Genomic DNA, 11,161 nt, shown 5'->3' with positions numbered 1-11,161 from the left:
AGTTGGGAGGCTGAAGTGGAAGAATCGCTTCAACCTGGGAGGTGGAGGTTGCAGTGAGCCGAGATTGCACCTCTGCACTCCAGCCTGGTGACAGAGCAAGACTCCACCTCAAAAAAAAAAAAAAAAAAAAAAAATCCTAAGAAAGAATTGCTGAGCTTGAGGATATCTCAATAGAAACCTCTATAACTGAAAGACAATATCCAAAAACTGAGATGATGTAAAAAAGGTATAACTATGCCTCATGGGAATACTAGAAGAAGACAGAGAAAGGAACAGAAGAAATATTTGCAGCAATAATGATTGATAATTCCCCAAATCAATATGGAACATGAAACCACAGATCCAGGAAGCTCAGAGAACATACAGGGTAAATGCAAAAAATCCTTCAAAACCAAAACACAAATGAACAAAAAATAACTTTTCTTCTGAAACTGTGCACACAAGGAGAGAGTGGAATGAAATGTTTAAGGTATTGAGAGAAAAAAGCAGACTAACCTAGAATGCTGTACCCCATGAAATTATGCTCCAAAAGTAAAGGGGATTTGTTGCCAGTAGACCTGCCTTGGAGAGAATGTTAAGAGAAGTTTTTCAGAGAGAAGAAAAATGATAAAAGTCAAAACCTCAGATCTACTTAAAGAAAGAGCATCATTATTACCTTTAATAACTAAAGGTAAAAGAAAAATCTTGCTTTTTCTCATTCTTCATTGGTTTATTTTTCTTTTTACTTTTTTGAGACAGGCTTTCACTCTGTCGCCCAGGCTGGAGTGCAGTGGTGCAATCACAGCCCACAGCAGCCTTGATCTCCCTGGCTCAAGCAATTCTCCCACCTGAGTCTCCTGAGTAGCTGGGACAGGCACGTGCCACCACACCTGGCTAATTTTTTGTATTTATTTTAGTAGAAATGGGGTTTTGCCATATTGCACAGGCTGGTCTCGAATTCCTGGGCTCAAGCGATCCACCCATTTCAGCCTCTCAAAGTGCTGGGATTACAGGCATGAGCCGTTGTGCCTGGCCTGTTCATTGATCTAACACATGACAGTTTGTTCAAAATAATAGCAGTGATGTATACTAATATATCTGTATATATGTTCATATGTAAGTGAAATGAATGATGGCAATGACATAAGGGATGGGGGGGTGGGAGGGAGGAATTAGGATTATTTCGTTATAAGATATGCACACTATGGCCGGGTGCGGTGGTTCACACCTGTAATTCCAGCACTTTGGGAGGCCAAGGCAGGCAGATCACCTGAGGTCAGGAGTTTGAGACCAGCCTGACCAACATGGAGAAACCCGTCTCTATAAAAATACAAAATCAGCTGGGCATGGTGGTGCATGCCTGTAACCCCAGCTATTCAGGAGGCTGAGGCAGGAGAATCTCTTGAACCCGGGAGGTGGAGGTTGTGGTGAGCCGAGATTGCGCCATTGCACTGCAGCCTGCGCAACAAGAGCAAAACTCCATCTCAAAGAAAGAGAAAAAAAAAAGATATGCACACCATCAATGAAGTGGGATAGTGTTATGTGAAAATGTACTTGAATTAATTGCAAACTCTAGAGCAACCACTTAAAAACAAAAACAAAACAAAACAAAAAAAGTATTGCTGATATTCTAAGAAAGTTAGGAAAATAGAATCATATAAAATGTTCAGTTAGAACCACAAAAGAGTCCGGGTGTGGTGCCTCACACCTGTAATCCTAGCACTTTGGAAGGTTGAGGTGGGAGGATCATTTAAAGCCAGGACTTCAAGACCAGCTCAGGCAACATAGTGAGACTGTCTTTAAAGAAAATAAAAATATATATTAGCAGGGCGTGGTGACATGCGCCTATAATCCTAGCTACTTAGGAGGGTGAGGCAAGAAGATCACTTGAGTCCCAGAGTTTGAGGCTGCAGTGAGCGATATTGTGCCACTGCATTCCAGCCTGGGTGGCAGAGTGAGACCCTATCTCAAAAACAAGAGGCAGAAAAGGAGTGGAAGACAATATAGGAGCAAAGAACAAGGGAACACATAGAAAACAGGAACAAATATAGTCAGTATTAATCCAAATATAGTCAATGTTAACCCAAATATATCAATAATCACTTTGAACATCAGTGTTCAAACACACCGGTTAAAAGAGATTATCAGGCTGGATCAAGAAACAAGACCCGACTATGCTTTGTCTATGAGAAAACCACTTTAAATATAATGACATGTAGGTTTAAAACAAATGGATGGAGAAAGATACACCATGCTAACACTAATCAAAGAAAGTGGGAGTAGCTATATTAATTTCAGAAAGCAGACTTCAGACAAAGTTATCAGGGATAAAGTGGAGGCATTATATAATGATAAAGGGGTCAGTTCTCCAAGAGAACATAAGAACCCTTAATGGGTAAGTGCTTAGCAACAGAGCATCAAAACATGTAAAGCAAAAACAGAAGTACAAGGAGAAACAGAGGGTCATTGGTCTCCAACTATAATGGTGGAATCATCTCTCAGAAATGTACAGATCGAGCAGGCAGAAAATCAGTAAGGACATAGTTACGCTCAACACAAAGATCAATGGGAAGTAAGATCTATAGACTGCTTCTAATAATGGAGTGCATATTGTTATCAAGCATATGGAACACTAACCAGCATAGGACACATTCTGGGGCATACAATACACTTAACAAACTTAAAAGAACACATATCATACAATGTCTGCTCTTATACCACAATGGTATTAAACTAGAAATAAAAAAGACAGCTGTAAATTTTCAAAAGACTTGCTGATTAAACACACTTCTTTGTAACACATGAACCAAAAAAAGACATCTCACATTAAAAAATATTGTGGGCCAGGCACAGTGGCTCATACTTCTTATCCCAGCACTCTGGGGGGCTGAGGCAAGAGGATCATTTGAGACCAGCATGGGCAACATAGTGAGACCCCATTTCTACAAAAAATAATGTTTAAAAATTAGCTGAGCACAGTGGTCCCAGCTACTTGGGAGGCTGGGGTGGGAAGACTGCGTGAGCCTGGGAGGTCAAGGTTGCGGTGAGCTGTGATTGTGCCACTGTGCTCCAGGCTGGGTGACAGAGTGAGAGTTTGCCTCCAGAATTTTTGTTTTAAACTAAATAAGAATAAAACATAAAAATGTTTTTGATGTTGTACTGAGAGGGAAATTTTATTATTGAACGCATATGGTAGAAAATAATGATCTAGGCCGGGTGCGGTGGCTCACGCCTGTAATCCCAGGACTTTGGGAGGCCGAGGTGGGCCGATCATGAGGTCAGGCGATCGAGACCATCCTGGCCAACACGGTGAAAACCCGTCTCTACTAAAAATACAAAAAATTACCCGGGCGTGGTGGCGGGCGCCTGTAGTCCCAGCTACTCGGGAGGCTGAGGCAGGAGAATGGCGTGAACCTGGGAGGCGGAGCTTGCAGTGAGCCGAGATCGCGCCACTGCGCTCCAGCCTGGGTGACAGAGCGAGACTCCATGGATGGATGGATGGATGGATGGAAGGAAGGAAGGAAGGAAGGAAGGAAGGAAGGAAGGGAGGGAGGGAGGGAGGGAGGGAGGGAATGATCTAAAATCAATCATCTGAAGTTCCACCTTAGGAAACTAGAAAAAAAAGAAATCCAAAATAAATATAAGAAAATAAATAAAAATTAGAGCAGAAATCAAATTGAAAACAAGAAATCAATAAGGAAAATAAATGAAACAAAAATCTGCTTCTTTGAGAAGAGCAATAAAATTGATGTATCCAGCTATGCTAAGAAAAAAGACTGAAATTACTAATATCAGAAATATATAGGCCGGGCACGGTGGCTCACCCCTGTAATCCTAGCACTTTGGGAGGCTGAGGCAGGTGGATCACCTGAGGTCAGGAGTTTGAGACCAGACTAGCCAACGTAGTGAAACCCCGTCTCTACTGAAAATGCAAAACTTAGCCGGAGGTGGTGGCAGGTTCCTGTAATCCCAGCTACTCGGGAGGGTGAGGCAGGAGAATCACTTGAACCCGAGAGGCAGAGGTTGTAGTCAGCTGAGATTTTGCCACTGCACTCCAGCCTGGGGCACAGAGTGAGACTTCGTCTCAAAAAAGAAAAAATATATATATTAGGGGACTTCACTACAGATCCCATGGACATGCAAAGGCTAATAAAGGAATACTATTCGAACTGTATGCGTGCAAATTTGACAACCTAGATGAAATAGACGAATTTCTTAAAAGATATAGTCTGCCAAAACTCATAGAAGAGAAATAAACAATTGAACAGGCATATATATTTCACATATATACATATATACACACACATATACATATGTACATATATACACACGTATATACATATACACGTATACACATATATATACATATATACATACACATATATACATATATATTTCATATATATATGAAATAAGTTGAATCAATAATTAACCTTTCAAAACACAAAGTACCAGGCCAGACGTGTTCACTGGTGAATTCTACCAAACACTTATGAAGAAATTATACCAATTATCTCCAATCTTTTTCATAAGATAGAAGCAGAGAGAATACATCTTTTTAAAAAGTTTTTAGTTTATTCATCTTGTGAAAAATCCCCAAGGCTGCAGGTGGCATCACTGCATCACCTTTACTCCTTTGGCTTTTTGCCAGCACCAACATTAGCCTTTGCAATTCCCCTAACTTCCTTCACTCTTTTCTTGTGTTCCTTTCATTGCTTTCTCGAGGTCTTTTCCTTCTCACACAGGCCATGTCTTGCAAGTCTATGTTTGAGTTTATTTTTCTTTGCATAATCCAAGGAATCATAAAGCATGCCAAAGCCAGTTGTCTTACCACCACCAAAATGAGTTCCGAATCCAAATACAGAGATGACATCTGGTGTGGTCTTGCACATTTTGGCTAGTTTCTCCCGAATTTCTGTCTTAGGCCTATTGCCTTCCTGGGGTGAAGGACATCAATGAGCATTTGTTTCCTCTGAAGTAGTCGGTTGGTCATGAACGTTCTAGTTTGAGCAGTTACTGTATCGTTCATGATGGCGGTCTATCCTCAGACAGCCAGGGAGGAAAAGAGGATCTTAACTCATTCTGTGAGGGCAGCATCACCCTAATACTAAAATCAGACAAAGACATTACAAGAAAAAGTACAGACCTATATAGCTCGAGAACATTGATGCCAAAGCCCTCAACAATGTATAAAAACAATTATACACCACAACCATGTGGGATTTATCCCAGGTATGCAAGGCTGGTTCAACATTTGAAAACAATTTAATGTAAAACATTATATCGACAGGCTAAGAAGAAATATCACATGATCATATCAATGGACACAGAAAAACATTTGACAAAACTCTGAAACCCACCTATGATAAAAACTCTCAAACTAGTAATAGAAGGGCACTTTTTCTACTTGATAAAGAAGATCCACAAAAACCCTACAACAAACATCATACTTAATGGTGAGAAATTCAAAGCTTTCAAAACTTTCCTGCTAATATCAGGAACCAGATAAAGATGTTCCTTCTCACCACTGCTTTTTACCATTGTACCGGTAGTCCTAGCTAATGCAATGAGACAGGGAAAAAAAAAAAAAAAAAAGGCATACAGATTGGCAAGAAAAAATAAAACTGTCTCTGTTCACAGGTGACAAAAATCCAAAAGATTTAAAAAAAAACTGAACTAATAAGCAATTATAGCAAGGTTGCAGGGTGTAAGGTTAATTTAATGTTTTGAGACAGAGTCTTGTTCTGTTGCCCAGGCTGGAATGCAATAGTGTGATCTTGGCTCACAGAAAGCTCTGCCTCCTGGATTCCAGTAATTCTCCTGCCTCAGCCTCCCAAGTAACTGGGATTACAGGCACCCGCCACCATGCCTGGCTAATTTTTGTATTTTTAGTAAAGACAGGGTTTCACCATGTTAGCCAAGCTGGTCTTGAACTCCTAACCTCCAGTGATCCACCCGCCTTGGCCTCCCAACATGCTGGGATTGTAGGTGTGAGCCACCACACCCGGCCAAGAATAAAAAAAAAAAATCCTGGAACTAATAAGCAATTATAGCAAGGTTGCAGGGTATAAAGTTAATTTTAAAAAGTCAATCACATTCCTATATACCAGCAATGGACAAGTGGAAATTGAAAGGAAAGACATGATACCATTCACATTAGCACACCCAAAAATGAAATACTTAGGTATACATCTAACAAAATATGCACAATATATATATGGTGAAAACTACAAATCTGATGAAAGAAATCAATGAAGAACTAAATAAATGAAAGTATTCATGGATAAGAGGACTTAATATTGTCCAAATGTCAGGTTTTCCCAATGTAATCTACAGATTCAATGTAATCCCAATCAAAATCCCGGCAAGTTACTTAGTGGATATCAACAGACTGACTTTAGAGTTTATATGGAGAGGCAAAAGACCCTAAATAGCCAACACATTGTTAAAGGAGAACAACAAAGTTGGAAGACTGCAGTGCCGGACTTCAAGACTTAATATAAAGCTACAGTAATCAAAACAATGTGGTACTGGTGAAAGACAAGTAGAACAATGCAAGAGTATAGAGAGCCCAGTAGTGGACCCAGATGAATAGAGTCAAGTGATTTTTGACAAAGGAGGTAAGGCAATGTAGAAACGATAGTCTTTTCAAGAAGAAGAAATGGAGCACTAGACTATGGCCGGGCGCGGTGGCTCAAGCCTGTAATCCCAGCACTTTGGGAGGCCGAGACGGGCGGATCAGGAGGTCAGGAGATCGAGACCATCCTGGCTAACACAGTGAAACCCCGTCTCTACTAAAAATACAAAAAAAAAAAACTAGCCGGGCGAGGTGGCGGGCGCCTGTAGTCCCAGCTACTCCGGAGGCTGAGGCAGGAGAATGGTGTAAACCCAGGAGGCAGAGCTTGCAGTGAGCCGAGATCTGGTCACTGCACTCCAGTCCGGGCTACAGAGCAAGACTCCGTCTCAAAAAAAAAAAAAAAAAAAAAAAGAAATGGTGCTGGAGGCCAGGCGTAGTGGCTCATGCCTGTGATCCCAGCACTTTGGGAGGTCAAGGTGGATAGATTACTTGTGTCCAGGAGTTTGCAATCAGCTAGGGCAACGTGGCAAAAGCCCATCTCTACAAAACAAACAAAAAAACCCTCAAAATTAGCTGTGCATGGTGGCACATGCCTATAGTCCCAGCTACCTGGAAGGTAGAGACAGGAGGATTGCTTCAGCCTGGGAGGCAGAGGGTGCAGTGAGCTGAGCTGAGATCACACCACTGCACTGCAGCCCTGGTGACAGAGTAAGACCCTGTCTCAAAAAAAAAAAAAAAAAAAAAAAAACACTGGGGATCCACATGCAAAAAAAAAAAAAATGAATCTAGACATGGACCTTACACTCTTCACAAAAAGTAACTCAAAATGGATCATAGGCCTAAATGTAAAATGCAAAACTATAAAACTAGAAGATAACATGGGAGACAACCTAGATGACTTTGGGTCTTGTGATGACTTTTTAGATATAACACCAAAGGCACGAAGAAATAATTGGTAGCCTGGAATTCGTTAAAATTTAAAATTTCTGCCCTGAGAGAGAGAGAGACTGGAGAATGGAAAGATAAGCCACAGACTGGGAGAAAATATTTGTAAAACACACACCTGATAAAGGACTGTTATCTAAAATATACAAAGAACAATGAAAACTCAACAATAAGAAAACTAAAAAATGGGCCGAAGTCCTTAAGAGACACCTCAGTAAAAAATATATAAAGATGGTAAAGAAGTATGTGAAAGAGGCTCTACATCAGGGAAATGCAAATTAAAACAACATGAGGCCAGATGCAGTGGCTCATGCCTGTAATCCCAGCACTTTGGGAGGGTGGGGTGGGTGGATTGCTTGAGCCCAGGAGTTAGGGACCAGCCTGGGCAACATGGCGAAATCCCGTCTCTACAAAAAATAAAAATTAAAAACAAAAAAGATTACGAGACACCACTATGGAGCTATTGGAATGGGCAAAATTCAGAATACTGACAATACCAAGTGCTAGTGAGAATGAGAAGCAACAGGAACTCTCATTCATTGCTGGTGTGAATGCAAAATGGTATAGCTGCTTTGGAAGGTAATGTGGCAATTGGCTTGATTCATAATTGCCAAAACCTGGAAACAATGAAGACGTCCTTCAGAAAGCGAATAGATAAAACTGTGGCGGATCTATTGGAATACCGCAATGGAATGGGATATTATTCAGCACTAAAAAGAAATAGGAGCTATCAAGTCATGAAAAGACATGGAGGAAACTTCAATGCCTGTTACCAGGAGAAAGAAGCCAATCCGAAACGGCTATATACTATGTAATTCCAACTAGACATTCTGGAAAAAGGCAAAACTATGGAGACAAAAAGATCAGCGGTTGCCAGGGATAGAGGAGAGGGAGAGATGAATATGCAGAGCACAGATGATTTTTAAGACAGTGAAATTACTCTGCATTATACTGTGATGGTGGCTAATGAGTATCAGTATAGGTTCATCAGTTCTTTGTTTGTTTGAGACGGAGTCTCACTCTGTCACCAGGCTGGAATGCAACAGGGTAATCTCGGCTCACTGCAATCTCTGCCTCCCGGGTTCAAGCAATTCTCCTGCCTCAACCTCTCGAGTAGCTAGGACTAACAGGCGCCCGCCACCACACCCAGCTAATTTTTGTATTTTTAGTAGAGACGGGGTTTCACCATGTTGGCCAGGATGGTCTCGATCTCCTGACCTCGGGATCCACCCGCCTCGGCCTCCCAAAGTGTTGGGATTATAGGCGTGAGCCACCAGGCCGGGCAGGGTTCGTCAGTTCTAAGAAATGTACCACTCTGGTAGGGGATGTTGATTAAAGGGGAGGCGATGCATGTGGGGAGGTGGGGCGGGGAGTATTTGGAAAATCTCTGTTCTGCTCAATTTTGTTGTTAACTTTAAACTGCTCTAAAAACCAAAGTCAATCAAAAATTATAGTTTACATTGTTTTTACTCTTTTTCTCTTTCTGGTCTTGTCACAATCGCAACGTAAGGGAAATATCGGTGACAACTATGGAGTGATAGTCCACTGCCATTTATACTTGATCGTTTCTAATTCAAGAGCCTCTCAACAGTGTAACAGCAACTTAGGGCATTTGTGGAGCCAGCAGAGGAGCAGAGATTAGGTGGTTTGGAAACTACTCTTTTCCAGGAAAGGAAGAACATTAGCTTGGCCGGCCGGCATCTCTGGTTCCATCCACACAGGGAACTGAGGATGGTCTCTGCGCCACTGCTGGGAGTACCTGGAATAAGTAGTGTGAAGCTGTACTAAGCAAAACCCAGTGAATAAGAGGAAAGGGTCCTTGATATCTAACAAGAGGAATATGATGGAGTTTAACTTAAAATGTGATCCTTCGATGTGTTTACTTTCTTTCTGGACATCGAGGGCCCAGGGACGGGAAGGAGGAATGAAGGAACTCAGAGGCACAGGCTGAGGTCGTGTTCTACTCACGTCCTCAACTGTAAAATAGGCACTAATAGTGCATAGCTCACAGGGCTGCAGCACAAAGACGGTGGGTAGAAAGTGCTTAGCATAGGGCCTGGGGCAGGGTATGCTCTCTGCAAACGTCAGCTAATAGACGTGCCTTCGCTCATGAGCTATGGAACTTTGATTCGCGGTCAGGCAAACACAGGCACTGTCTGGGGCCTCTGGAAGCTCCTACATCAGGTGAGACGCGCAAGCGGGCTGGAACCTGCATTCCCAGGCCCAGGCGCGCGCAGGCACCTTCGCCGACCGTCGTGCCAGTCGCCCCGCTCCAGGCCCCGCCCGCTGTGGCCCCGCCCCGGCACCCTCCAGGCCCCGCCCTGCGCTGCCCCGCCCCTTCCGCCGCTCAGTCCCAGAGCGTGCGCGCACCCAGACTCCTTGTGGGAGCGAGCGCGTCCGGGAGCCCGCGGCCGGAGAAGGGCTGCGGGTTAGGGGACCGGCGCCCGCGGATCAGGTGAGGGCGGGCAAGGGGCGGCGAAAGGGTTAAAGTATCTGGGGGGAGTGGTGGGAGCGGGAGCAGGCGGCTGGGTCCGCGAGGTCGCTTCCCCTGTGGGCGTGGGGAGCCGGAGCGGGGCGTGGGGAGCGGTGCGACGCGTGAGGCTGGGGGTTAGGGTTAGGCACGCGTGGGGGAGGGGCGGGGCCGAGCCGTGCAGTTCTGAGGATGGGACCCCGGCTTGGGCCAGCCGGGCTGGCACCGGCGCGGGATTTGCTGCAGAGTTGACGGGTTTGGAGCCGGCTGTTGCTCCGGAAGGACCCGAGGGTTTAGCTTCTGCATTGGGGAGGGTCCAGCGGGGAAAGTTAGACCAGGTGCTGAGGAAAAGCCAGTGATGAGAGGCCGACAGGCCTTCCTGGTCTAGTGAAGAGGTTCAGAACGCACCAAGAGCTGGAAATCCTGGGCTTCCGGGGTCCAACTCCCTGGCGGCTGCCTGGTTTTGGTGTTTTGAGTGTTTTGGTGTTCGGAATAGTGGCAGTGCAAAGGTTGTCACTGGACTGGATAAAATTTAGCTAGACATGCACCGTCTTTGAAGAAACTTGTGAGCAAGTTGTATAGAGATAGACCTCCCAAGAGGCAGGTAGGACACTGACTTTGCAGCTGATAGTCTGTTCTATGCCAGTTCTGTTAAGAAGGTTTTATTCTGAGCATCAGGTTGCTTCTGCAATTTTTTTTGCTATTTTGAAATTTCGTTAAACTCATATACTTCTCACCGGCTTCACTTATTTAGGCACAGGCATGGTCAGGATGTCATTTCATCATGTGCTGAAGGGCGATGATGGGGCAGAGTTGCTTGGGGACCACCCGCCTGCCTTGACCCAACACTGAAGTTTTTGCTGTATCTTTACATGGATCTGAAATCTCTTCAAGGGAACTTGAGATAATTTAGTGGAACATGCTTCACTTTACATGTAGTTATTATAGATCTGTTATCATTTGAGAATTTTGGGAAAGAAAAGTACCTGTATTACGTAATTCACACTGTCACTCATCTGGAGATTATTCATTGCAGGATTTCAGCGTTGGAAATAACGGGAGGGAGGACCCGGTCCAGCTTCCCTTCATCAAATAAGGAAATTGACACCTGGCTTGGTAAGATTTGTGGAATGTTAGTGGCAGACCTTGGCTGGAATTCTGGTGTTTTGACTGTTAACATCCTTTTTTCT

General features: G+C 43.7%; 1 protein-coding gene and 1 pseudogene across 1 annotated transcript in view; one reads left to right on the top strand and one right to left on the bottom strand.

The window, feature by feature from the left end:
• Positions 1-4,607: 4,607 nt before the first annotated feature.
• LOC103248827 (small ribosomal subunit protein eS24-like) lies at positions 4,608-5,073 on the bottom strand (annotated as a pseudogene).
• A 4,780-nt stretch (positions 5,074-9,853) lies between these two features.
• The window catches only part of NFRKB (nuclear factor related to kappaB binding protein), a 33,028-nt gene continuing 31,720 nt past the window's right edge, over positions 9,854-11,161 (top strand). The window contains exons 1-2 of the mRNA XM_008021508.3: positions 9,854-9,956; positions 11,008-11,087. The gene's annotated coding sequence lies outside the window, so the exon portion shown is untranslated. The remainder of the gene's footprint in view (positions 9,957-11,007; positions 11,088-11,161) is intronic.

Source organism: Chlorocebus sabaeus, chromosome 1 (assembly GCF_047675955.1).
Source record: "Chlorocebus sabaeus isolate Y175 chromosome 1, mChlSab1.0.hap1, whole genome shotgun sequence".
Classification (NCBI taxonomy): Eukaryota; Metazoa; Chordata; class Mammalia; order Primates; family Cercopithecidae; genus Chlorocebus; species Chlorocebus sabaeus.
Note: the sequence above shows the minus strand (reverse complement) of the source record. Positions and strands in the feature narration are given on the sequence as shown.